This window comes from Lactuca sativa, chromosome 7, assembly GCF_002870075.4.
Source record: "Lactuca sativa cultivar Salinas chromosome 7, Lsat_Salinas_v11, whole genome shotgun sequence".
NCBI lineage: Eukaryota > Viridiplantae > Streptophyta > Magnoliopsida > Asterales > Asteraceae > Lactuca > Lactuca sativa.
The window spans coordinates 175978711-175991806 of NC_056629.2; the positions used below are offsets into that span (position 1 = coordinate 175978711).

Sequence of the window (13096 nt, forward strand, 5' to 3'; positions counted from 1 at the left end):
AATATTATAGCACATGCAATCGATCCTATATCCGAAGCATATGGGACACGACTCATGATGTTTGACATAAAGACATGATACTAGACCAGTCTTTTGCTACAATATTTTTATTTGCCATGTTTTCAAAATTTAACTATGAAGAGGGATGCCGTAATCATAATCAAATTTTGAAAACGCAATATATATAGAATTTCTTCAAGTTGAACCATTCCAACATAAAATTCATACATATATATTCTTGACTAAAGATGATTAAAATCTCAATCTAAGCTTTAGAATTGAAACGAAGTATAATTTCCTCTCCCTTAATTATAGCAAAACAACTTTTCAACCCCTGCAACTTCACGAATTGAAACTTTGTTTTCTATAATTAACATTGCTAACTTGCAACACTAAACGTAATAATCATGCTCCCACTAACATGATGATTATCAGCATAACACTTATGCTCCCACTAGCTCTGACATATTTCCAGAAATCTGCTGGACTTCTGAAATTTAGATTCATACACCCTTTCTTAGATAGCTCACATGTGTGTCTAAGCAATTTCAAGAACTATGAAAAGGGATGCCGTAATCATAGTCTCAATTTCTTAGACCTTTTCCATTTCTCACAAGTCCATGTTAGTGTGTCGGTTAACCACACGCGCTCCACTAACGACTTTTGAAAATGCAAATAACACAATTGATATCTACGTAAAATCTACTTAGTGAAAGCGTTTCCTCACCATCATTTTCATGAATCGGAGAGAAACCTTACGACACTTAGATTTTATAGTGTATGAGTTCCTATCCATGTGAATTTGTCAAAACCATAATCACAAGATAAGGTTAGTGAAAAATTCAGCCTTACATGGATCAAACTTGTTCAATCTTAGTTTCTTGTCACCTTGGTAGCACAAGGCCCACCAATGCTTCCAAGTTGAACTCTGATAACTCACATGCAAATTCAACTTATTTGAAGTAGGTACAGAAACAAGAATTATGTCAACACGATAGGTTACAAACCTTAAGTTGTGTGCTAGTGATAAATTACAGGTTTTACTCTTGATTAGATCTTGAAACTCTTTCAGGATCTTTAAGGCTCCCACTGTCCCCTTGACATATAAGTTTCCCCAGTCAAGAACCATTCCTTGACAAAACAAATATTCACGGGACAATGCGGATTCTTCTCAAGACTAACACTTCACACAATTGGTCTTAGTTGGTCTTTGTCTCATCCAAGACATCACAACTTACCAATCTCAAATGTACAAGGGTAGAAACATTTTACACTACATTTGATAAGTGTTTTAAACCTTACTTTATGTCACTCAATGTTACAATCTTGGAGTATGACTCTAAGAATTGTTTTGGAACGAAGTATGACTCATCTTCTTGATTTTAACCAATCCAACAATTCATGACCTCTCTTCTTAGCCATAACAATGCACTAAGACATCCTTAGAGTATGAATTTGTGATATGGTTTCATATAAGATGATCATGAAACACGATACTAAAGTACTCTCCCATCCTTTTAGATTTGAGAAACTCTTATCTTTCTGCCTAATTTGATTCTTCTCATTCGTTTTGTCATACATTGTAACCTTTCAAATGTTACAGAATTATACTTACCCTTATAAGTATAATCATATTTACTAATCTTTAGTAAATCATGAAAAATCAATCTTTGTGGTGGACCTTGACCAGCGCACACCCAGTGTACCTAATTCCTTAGTCATTCAATTGAATCACATATACATGTGATCAAAGAATTAGTCTTAATTTTCAAAGATGAAAATTCTCATTCATCATACAATACAACTTGTATGATTCCAAGTTTCGGTCCAATTGAAACTTGGGTGATGAAAAACTTTCTTCATTCGGTAAATTCAGACACTACCACAAATGAAGGAATCAAATCCACTTTCCAATATTGCTATTACTGGAAACATATAAGCAACAGTTTTCCACAGACACCATTGTAAGGATATTTTTAAAATAAATAAAATTAAAACCTTTTTTTTCTTTTATTTTAAAACTTTGCGGAAAAACTTATCCTTACAATCCACATGAAAACCTTGTTGTTATCTATTCATAAGCAATATATTATAACTCTTAAGAACAGCTCAAAATTCTGATTGCCGAACCATGCGCTCGAAACCCACCTTTGCAATCAGAATCAACATATACTTACTTTAAGCTTCCTATCTTTTCTTTGATTCTTAAAAACATCAGGATGTAACCCATTCACATTATGTAATAAGAATCTCCAAATAGGAACTTAATAGAGTTAGACAGTGGACTTTACCCGAAGTAGAGTCAAACCTCTTGACTTGATCAACCTTATGACCTTTCAGGTGAATAGGGCAGCTTCGCAACCAATGTCCCTTCCTTTGGCAACAAAACACATGGACCCTTTGGTAATGGCACATGAGACTATCTCAGACTTAGCCTTTCTCTTTACCATTTGGTCAACCGATTTGACTATGGCCGATCCCTTTCCATTGGGAAGAGAAATCCTTTTCTAGATATCCAATGCTACCATTGTCAATGTCCATGTAGACTTGGGAAGTTGTTCTTTTAATCAAATTTGCTTTATTGGTGTTCCAAATCATTGCTGATTCCACAACACCAAGCAAATAGATAACATCATTAAGGGTCATGTCACAGTCTGTCTCATAGTAGTCCCAAAGAGACTCACTATGTTACTAAGAAAGTGATTGAACATCCAACTTTCACGAGACTTTGACACCCAACTCTCCCGGCTTGTCAATATGTGATTTTATCTCCAAGATGTGAGCACACATAGACTATGCTTGCCAATAGGGATTGAGTGACTTTAAACTTTTCAAGAACTTGTAGGTGAGGGAGAATAATTGGAGGAGGTGGAGGAAGTGAAGCATGATGTTGAGGGACACCATCTTCAAGAGATTTGGGAAGATCATAGTTGTCTGAACCAGACATCTATAATGGGAGAAAATCAAGTTAGTTGATTCAAAGTCCTTAATATAACACCCAATATGAAATATTAAGGCTAGGACCCAACACAATATTTTATAATTTGGAAGAGGGATGCCGTAATCCAAGCTATAAAATATTTGAAGGTAGGCGAATGACGATTCACCAATTTCCACCATGAAAAACAAAATAATTTATTAGGTTTTAATTGGATTTGAAATTCCTAGATCTTTTGAGATTCATTGAACTTTTCAATGGCATGTTTCAATCTCGAGTGTGCCCTCTCAAATTTTGTGACTGGGATGCCGATGATCACAAAACAAGGTGTGAATAACCATACCAATTCACTTGGTACCCTTAATATTATCACCCAATCAATGTGTCGGTTAACCACACATGCTCCATTGATCTATGACAAACATTAAGTCACCCTTCGTGATCCTTACTAGTCCAAGTTAGTGTGCCGGTTAACCACACACGCTCCACCAACGACTTGGTAAGGTACAAAGTGTGAATTCCATGGACTAGCACCAAATTCACATTTTTCCTAAAGTAACTAAGATGGGGAATTAAATAAAAATATTTAGTTACTTTATAATATTCATTATACTTTTAATGAGAATTTAAAGTCATTGTCCTACCCGTTCGGCTAACGACCCTCCATCGATCAAGCAAGCGGTGGGTGAGAGTGGACACCCATTAAGTCGCCATTTTATAGGCAACAACCTTATACCCACCTTATAGACCGGCTTCGTGAATGAGGCCTACTAACGGTAAAACGACTTGTTCTTATACATATATATAATAATTAACCATTAATCTTATAATAGTATAAGGGTAGAATTTTAACTTTTAAAACTTCTAAGGTATGGAATTAAAGTTTGTGTGAGACTTTACAAATTCCAAAACTTGAGGGCAAGTTTTGAACAATTCATAAACTTTTGGATATTCATAACTTATGAATTAAAGGTTCATAAAAATGAATACTCTTCATTTTCATGTAACTTATGTGTTTAAATGTGTGTTAAAGAAAAGTGACCTTTGGATATCCATAACTTGAGGACAAATTATGGACTCCATTAAAACACATAAATGATCAAGAATTAATTCTAAACAATTCAGCAAATAATTCCTATCATCTTCTAAATTCATAAGAACATGAACATGATCATCAAAATTTCAAGAATTATATGAACACATAAAAATCATGGAATTTTGATATATGCTATTGTAAATGGATTAAAACAACCATTACACCAACTAAAACAAGTTTTAAAACACCAAAACAGTTTAGGGTAATGTTTCTAGTCCATTTCCAGCAGCAAAAATCGAAATTCTGCATTCTGATCATTCTACTCGCCGAGTGCACGAACCTACTCGCCGAGTAGGATGAATTTTGCCTTGAACTCGGCGAGTCCCCCCATGGACTCGGCGAGTCCATCAGCCAAACAGCAACAATTTCAACTTTTTTCACTATTTTGCATCAAGTATCAAACAAGCAAGCCTAGGCTCTGATACCACTTTTGGTTTTTGAGCAATCTAACACTTCCTAAGTGCGCATGCAACCCTAATAAACCTTGGATCTATGTTTGTCTAAATACATGCAAAATAATAATTTTTCTAAGGTTCATAACCTATCTAACATGGCATGGGGTACTTTTAAACATAAAAGAACTAGATGAGATTACATACCTTTTGATGATGAGTTTGATTCCTAAGGAGTTTGAGGGCCGAGTACCAATAGTGTGAATGCCTCAAATGGAATCACAAATCACCACAAACTCTTGGAAAACTTTGAGAGAGTGTATACACACTATAATTTCGGCCACACACAAACACACACACTCTAGTGACACTAGTCACACTAGTTACCCTAGTGGCTATTTCATGCAACATAAGCATGCTTATATAGTGTACATGATTAGGGTGAAACCCTAATAACCCATGACCTTTCCTTTTCCAAGGATCCATGGGTTAAAAGCTCCATGGATCATCCATGGACTTCCATACAAGCCTAGCCCATTAACAAATGAGTGTTAGCCCACACTAGATAAAACCAATAGCCCACAATCTAATTAGTCTTCCTTTTAATCTCTAAATTAATTCATAATTAATTTAAGACTAATACTAATTAAATAACATGACTTCATATTAATATATTATAACTTATAATATATTAATAAACATATGTGTATAACTCTCATAAAATTATCCATAAATAGTTTGGATGAAATGCAACCCAAATGGACCATGCCGGGTCGGGTCAAGTATGTACCAAATAAGTTATGGACTTAGACACCTTATCCAACATAAAGTTCACAGCTTGATCACTCCATCTTGTAGATCTAGAAATTTCTTCCCTTAAGACACTTTTCGTCCCAAATATGGTGATTCTTGAGCATGGCATGTTCTTGACCCAATAAGTCGTCCTTTCAGACCTTAGGAGTGGTTTTAAGTCATAAAGATGCGGTCTTGATGGTTAATGTTCCTCCATGCATGCTATAGAAGGTCTTAAGTCATTAAGATGTTGAGATTTTGTGTATTAAGCACTTAATGTGCATGCAATGTCATAAATTTGGAAACTATATGAATCTTGAGGGTATTTTGGCTTTGGATCTGACTTTGAATGTGAAGATTTGGAGTATTAAACTCTTATTAGGGAAAGGGATCAACAGGGCGCGTACGCAGGGCGTACCAAATGGTACGATGCGTGTTCCTAATAACGTTACTATAATTAAATAAAAGCTATATTAAAAATAGAGTAGGCGTAGCTCACTTACAACAGGTTTTATAGAAAATCAGGCTTCACTTAGAGCAGCGTTTCCGAACCGAAAAACCCTTTTTCTCAGGACTCCGGGAGCCTTGGGGCTTCCTTCGGGAGCCAGGGGGTTTACCTAGGGTTTAGGGGGGTTAGGATAGTCTAGAGAGAGAAAGAAACTAGAGAGAGTGGATTTGGTGCATTTTCCTCGGAACATCTCGCACCCTTTTATAGGGCCAGCTTCGGACTTACATTGGGCGTTCAGCAGGTTACACGGGCCGAAACTTTTGATAGGGACGACAGGTGGCGAAGGCTCGGTGGTGCGACGAGTTCGCTTCTTGGCCAAGGAGACCAGCTGTATGTTGCACATACGAGATCTCGGACGTTGGTCGTAATGCAAGCGATGGCGTGTCACAATCCAGAGCGAGCTCATCGAACGGCTGGGACTTAGGCCACGTCATCAATCCATGCATCAGCTTCGCAAATTGCCCCTTTAACTTCTAAAATTCGTATCTTCCTCGTACGAGCTCCGTTTTCGACGTTATTTATATCCACGCATACGCGGGAACGTACTCTATAACTTTTGTTTAGACGTCGTCGGCTAATTTTGACTTTATTTTAAAAGTTATATTATTAATAGGCCGGGACAAGATTGGTCCGTTAAAAATTCATAACTTCTTTATCCGACATCCATTTCCGTCTGACTTTTTATAGTTACGCTACTATTAATGAGATCTTCAATTCTCGTTTAGGTTGTGTCGGCTAAAAACCGCTCGGCCTAATATTCGAACTTCGGGTTGTACACAGCCAAGTCGAAACTTCGAAAAATCATAACTTCCTTATACGAAGTCAGATATGGGCGTTCTTTTTATGTACACTCTCGGTTTAACGTATTCTACGACTTTTTTTTAGATCTCTAAGGCTAAAAATCGCTCCATCATAAATTCACTATTTACACTTCCTGGTGTCGTGTCGGTTACATCGCGAAACTTCGACGGGTCGTTACTTGTTCGTTATAACTCGGATTTTGGCGTTCTTTATATATACGGAACCCTTGAGACATATTCTACAACTTGGTTAAGATTATTTATTCTAAATAATCTTTTGTCGAAAATTCATTTTCGACCCCTATTATCTTTAAATTGACTAGCATGGATCTACGGTCGTTACACATACGCACGAGATTGACGTGACAAACATGATTTGGTAGGTGTTAGAATAACATTTATTAAAATTTCACATGTAGATTTTTGATAGTTCATTGTTCATCTCTACTCTACATGTTTTCTTCAAACTACTAATTTCATGACTCATACTAGGTTTAAGTTTAGGGTTCTCAAGGATTTCTTTGCATATCCTAATTAAAGTTACTTCAACATATGAGTTTGTATTAAGAAATACACCAAATATTGTTGTTTTTTCCTAGATTTCTTTCCTTGTGCCAATTACGATTGCTCTGAATTGAGTTATCGCCTCTTGGTTCTTCAATCTTGGGTAGTTTCACCATCTTCATAACTAACTTTTCTTTAACCAATACTTGTTCTAATTTATGTATCTCACTTCCATGAGCATCTTCGTTAGTTATTCTCAAGTTGTGGCATAAGCGGAGTCAAAGCTTATAATTTATGTATAGTAGTTCTACCAGGTAAAGTCAGTTTCCTTAAAGGTGTAGGTGGCCATCTTTTGGAATTGGATGGTTCAACTTAAGTCGGACGGTTAACAGCAGAAAGAAACAAATTGATTGAATACCTAATCTTAATTCGAAAAGATTCATGAATGTACATATTTTTACAAGGTATTCATGAGACATCTAATAGAAGCATTTGTAGAATATCATAGTCGAGAAATTAGCATTCCTAGATAAACTTCGAACATAATTTATGTTTATGATACTTATAGTTTCATGAGTATTTGAGGTAAATAGTTGCCAAGTATTCGTAAGCGTTCACTAAAATTTTGGGAGTTCTTAAGCGATTCGAACTGTGATTTTCTTTACATATTAAGGATTCCAAGCATTTTAATCAACCAACAACCAAATCCAAGCTTGATTTTGCATCGGTATAACCATAATTAAACATATGTGATAGCTCTATGTCTAGTTGTGGTTAGGCCCATGTACAACCAACTTAGCCAAGGTGTTTGACCTAAAACCTTGCATTGTATTAGAAATATAGGGTTCGAGTTCATATATGTATATATGTATAAACTTATATTTGTAGGTTAAGGAATATACCTATCCTAAGAGAGTAAGCCCTACACTATAGTCGCGCTCTCCTAAGGAAGTACTAGTTCACTATAGCCAATAGCTCTGATACCAATCTGTCACAACCTCCGTCGCCGCCGAAAACACCGATGTGGGTGACATAAATCATTAATCACATTTATAGAACATACATTGAATAATACAAATATAATCATCTATTATAACCGAAATAGAAATTACATTGACAACGACTATTGCTAAATCGCGACACACGCCTAACAATTCGGAGTTTAAAAAGGTATAATAAAATACGGAGAGTCTTCTAAGTGAACACTTCCGACCTGCTAAATAACCTGAGAATAAACGCATTTAAAATACGTCAACAAAAATTGTTGGTGAGTTCTACAGGTTTTGACACGAAGTAATTTTATAATCCAAAAGTGTTTTATAAAATTTCTCTGGTTGACTAGCTTGTATAAATACATATTTTTTTATCAAGAGTATAAAAATAAACGGGTTTTAAATGTTTATTTGGACTCATTTAAAAATATATCGTTTGCTCAAATCAAAATATAACCATTTCTTGAATATATATAAGAAAATCAAATTTATAACAAATCTTTACGGTTCTCATGACCAAAAATGTTTTTTATATAAAGATTTTAAATACTCATTTATATAAAAGAAAGTTATATCACTCTTTGTGAAAAGATAAAATATCTAAATTTACTCTTGAAACCTTGTTTAAGCATTCATACAGTTTATATGTAAAACTTTTAAGTTTCAAATTTATGAACTTTGTAAATTCGCGTCGTAGTATTTATTAAGTATTATCTTACATAATTTGGGAACCGACATTAAACCAGTAGAGCAAACTCCTCCCACAGAAATATTATGTTTTAGTATAAAACAAAAGGTTTATATAAATAACTTTTTAATTATAAGTTATTAAACTTTAATCAGTCGTGTCGTGATATTAATTAAGTGTTATACAACTTAATTTATGGTATTGACACTTATCACTTTGAGTCACAAGCTATCTTACTACGTACAGTCTCTTTCAACTAGCATCACCGAACAAAAACATCGTACAACCTAATATCAATTCTATACGGTGACAAGGCGGAACCAGGATCTATAATGAGGTTATAACCGAACTGTGACAAACGCTTCCGCACCAACACTTGCAAGTTTTAGTGCTGAAAGTCCACACCCATGATTGTTTTGATGAGGTTATAACAACTGTTTTGATAATATTTTCCAGGTTTCAACCAATGTGAAACCAACAATTCCAATAATATTTAAAATTTACATAATTAATGCTATATAATATTTCGCAAATAATGACTATTAAGTCATGAAGTTGATCATGTTATTTATTGCAATAAAAATCCATAACTTAATAAGTTGAGTTGTATATTTATAATTAATATAAAAATATATTAATACATTTTCCTTTCATTTTTACACGGCCTTATATGTTAAATGTTAAATTTGAATAATTTCACCTATTAATTATACATTTTGATAATATTAGTCTTTCCATCAATTTATGACAATGTACTTTCATTTTATAATCGAACAATATTTTTGGTCATTTGTATATCGTTTCATGCTTCCAGTCGATACTTTCACTTATAAATGTGAATTCGTCATTTTCGTGAATTACAATACCAACTTGTGTTATTATAGAAATTTACATATATTCTTGTGATTTTTGATATAATTAAGTAATATATCACAACGAGAGATAATTATGTCATTTATAGCATTCTACTATAATTTATGCGATTTATTGATCTATACATTTTCAATTTGTTAATTCATGAGTGTTTGACCAATATCAAAATATGATGCTATTTTAACATATAACTAATGTAAATCATCAAAACTTAATTAGACACGTATATATTCTCTCCTAAATATTAAAACATTAAAAGAGTGATCGTAGAAACTAACTTTCGTAGTGTGATCCCGATCCAGTGTTTTGGTGAAACTTTTCGTGAATAACTGTCAGATCACTTTCCTTGGACTTTAAAATAGTTCCAGGTTTGTTTTGGAAATGATTTATCAAAAAAAAAACAATTTTGGTTTTTTATAATTTATGGAGGAACCGGTTTTTATCAAATATTACAAACGAGAGGTGTTTGGTCATTTTAATACAAAGAGGGGCTAATTTGTTATCTATTTCACAAAAGGAGCTGTTTTGGAAATAACTCAGCAAAAGGAGGTTTACTTAGTAAATTAATTAATCAAAAGCGACCATCTTTGATCAATCTTTACAAATAAGGGTTGTTTTGGCATTACTCAATATTTGTAGGGGATGAATCGGCGAATAGGATTTTTTTTTTTTTTTTAAAAAAAAGAATTAGCGCTTTTGTGCCCTCGTCTGATAAATCCAACGAAATGGAACATGAATGAAAGCGAACAGTTACACAAACGAAGCACACAAGCGCCTCCGATGATTCATCTGCCGAGAAGGAAATAGAACGGGGGCAGCTTATGTTCCCGGCAACGGGAAAAGGGACCTCCGGTCCTTGGTTTCCTCTGGTCGAGAAGGCAAATCACGAACGAAGCAGTGACAGGGAAGCCTCGGTGGTGAAAGACCCGTTGAGAAGAAGAGCACCTCCGGTTCCTTATTGGTTTGTAGAGGGTGAGTAACGAAAGCAGCAAGGGCTGCTTAAGCAGCTCCTGCGCTTCTTCTGTCTCGGAAGAAAGGTGCGAAGGTGGGGAATCAATAGGGGGCTTCCAGTCTCCGATGTTTGCTCCGGGGAAACACCCACTTCGGTCGTTTTGCTCTAGGTGGTTGAAAGGTACGCGGACAGGGGCTGCTCTGGCAGCTCCCCTGATCTTCTTTCTATTTCTTCTTCTTCTTCTTCTTCTTCTTCTTCGTCTTTTTTTTAATGAAATCATTGGAAATTGGATGTTTGGGTTTGCTTTTCACATAAAATCGATATAGAGAAAGGATGTTTGGGTTGTTTCTTGTGTTCACAGGGGTGTTTGTGAGATTGGCACTCGACAGAAGTAGTATGAGGAGGAGAAGTATCATGGCGGCCGGCAGCCTCTTCTTTTGGCCGGTGGTAAACAGGGGGGAAAGAAGGAGGGCAACGTTGTAGCCATCGAACAAGAGGGGGTAGAAGAGAGGCTGTCGCCTCCTTGTTTTCACCGGGAATCAACACACCTCCGGTGTGTTTCTGAACAGCCAATGTAAGAAAAAAAAAAAAAAAGAGAGAGGGGTCGAGAGTTTTTGTGGGAGTAAAGTAAGAATGATTAATTTCTGTAATATGTGATCTTCACTCAGATTTTGGAAGACTTTTTGATGGATTTGTGGTACTAGGAAAATTTTGAAAGGATTTTGAGAATACAATATATTCATTGATTCATGTGTGTATAAGTGTGATGTATTGATTGTGTATTTTTTTTTTTTTTTTTTTTTTTGTATAAATAGAATACATTAGTTTGTGTGAGATTGTAGGGAGTGAATGGTTGATTTAGTCTAAGTGTACTTCCTTGATTTTCTAGTGACCTTGGGTATGCACTTCAAATCCTATATATATATATATATATATATATATATATATATATATATATATATATATATATATATATATATATATATATATATATATATATATATATATATATATATATATATATATATATATATATATATATATATATATATATATATATATAGGGCTAGGTTATTTTGTTTCTTACATCTATTGTCTGACCGTAAGCACAATTCTGGACCAATGGATGAATAAAATCATTGATCATGATCCGAAGGTCAACGTTATTACAATAGGTTAACATTTACCATATAATCATACAAATTTCAGCAGAATGATATTCTAGTTAATTAACCTATATTAAAAAATAAATTTTTCAGATTTTAAGGGATTATTAACTTCCTTTTTTTAAATCTGAATTTTTTAAATTAATTCAAATTTAATTCTATTATAATTTCTAATACTAACCGATTTTGTTCAGTCAGAATATCAGAGAGTCAAACATAAACAAGTAAATATATTTTTGATTTTATTATTGCAGAATATGGTTCACTCAATATAGTTCTTTATAATTAACAAAGAATTATACAACAGATTATCAAAAATAACATTTTGTAAAGATTACGGATTTTATTTTTTTAAGAATCACTAATTACATTAATTCGTAAAAAATAAGACGTACATTTATTCTTAAAGATTAAAACTATGAATGGTTGAAATTCTTTTTGTAGATGATTGAAGTACATAAATCAATTAAATGTAAAGAATATGATATGGTGATGAAATTATTAGACTAACCTAAAGTTGATTCGAGGATATCTTAAGAGAAACCAACATATAAAGCTTCCCAAAGGCTTCAGGAAGATTTATCGGACAAAGCGACCTCTTCAAGTTGATTCGCCAAGCTTTCTTCGATCTTCACCAGTCGCGACCTAGCGATATCAACAAATTCATGATCGGAGCACTCGCCTAGGGTTTTTGAGTACATATCATACACGCATGGAATAGAATTGAGTAGTTGTGCTGGTTATAAATAAGAGATATTAGGTCAACTTATATTTATTTTGTTTCCTTAATTACAAATGCAAAAAACAAGAAAATACCCTTTTTGATTTAATTAATTATTTAATTATTTGCTAAATTGTGATTGGTGCATTTAGGAACATAATAGTTGCTAGAAACATTTGAACCTAGCTCTCTTTCTCTCTCTCTTTATATATATATATATATATATATATATATATATATATATATATATATATATATATATATAAGGCTTGTAGATACCATTTATTGATATACTTAATATATATTCTTGTGTTATGAGTTTGTTTCATAAATATGTGCAATATATACATACAAATCGAAACCCATATGTTAAGAAATGTTAAAATTGTTAATTTATTAAATCTTGATCTTTCTATAGCCCCTTTTTGATATATATATATATATATATATATATATATATATATATATATATATATATATATATATATATATATATATATATATATAGGAAGATGATCAAATGAGAACACCTAATAGGTTGAGAACGCAAGAACAGTTCTGGACCAATCAATATATAAGGGCATAATAGTAAATGAATATTTTAATTAAATTAAAATTTAATCAAATTCAATCAAATTTCCTTAAGTTTAGGATCGGTTACCAAAAAACAAAGA

At 33.6% G+C, this 13096-nt stretch overlaps 1 long non-coding RNA gene across 1 annotated transcript; it reads left to right on the forward strand.

Annotated features, from left to right (window-relative positions):
• The first annotated feature begins 10083 nt into the window (after window positions 1-10083).
• Window positions 10084-11296, forward strand: LOC128126988 (uncharacterized). Its single transcript, XR_008224959.1, has 2 exons — window positions 10084-10715; window positions 10897-11296. It is a non-coding gene; the product is annotated as an uncharacterized LOC128126988 (long non-coding RNA).
• The last annotated feature ends 1800 nt before the right edge of the window (window positions 11297-13096 follow it).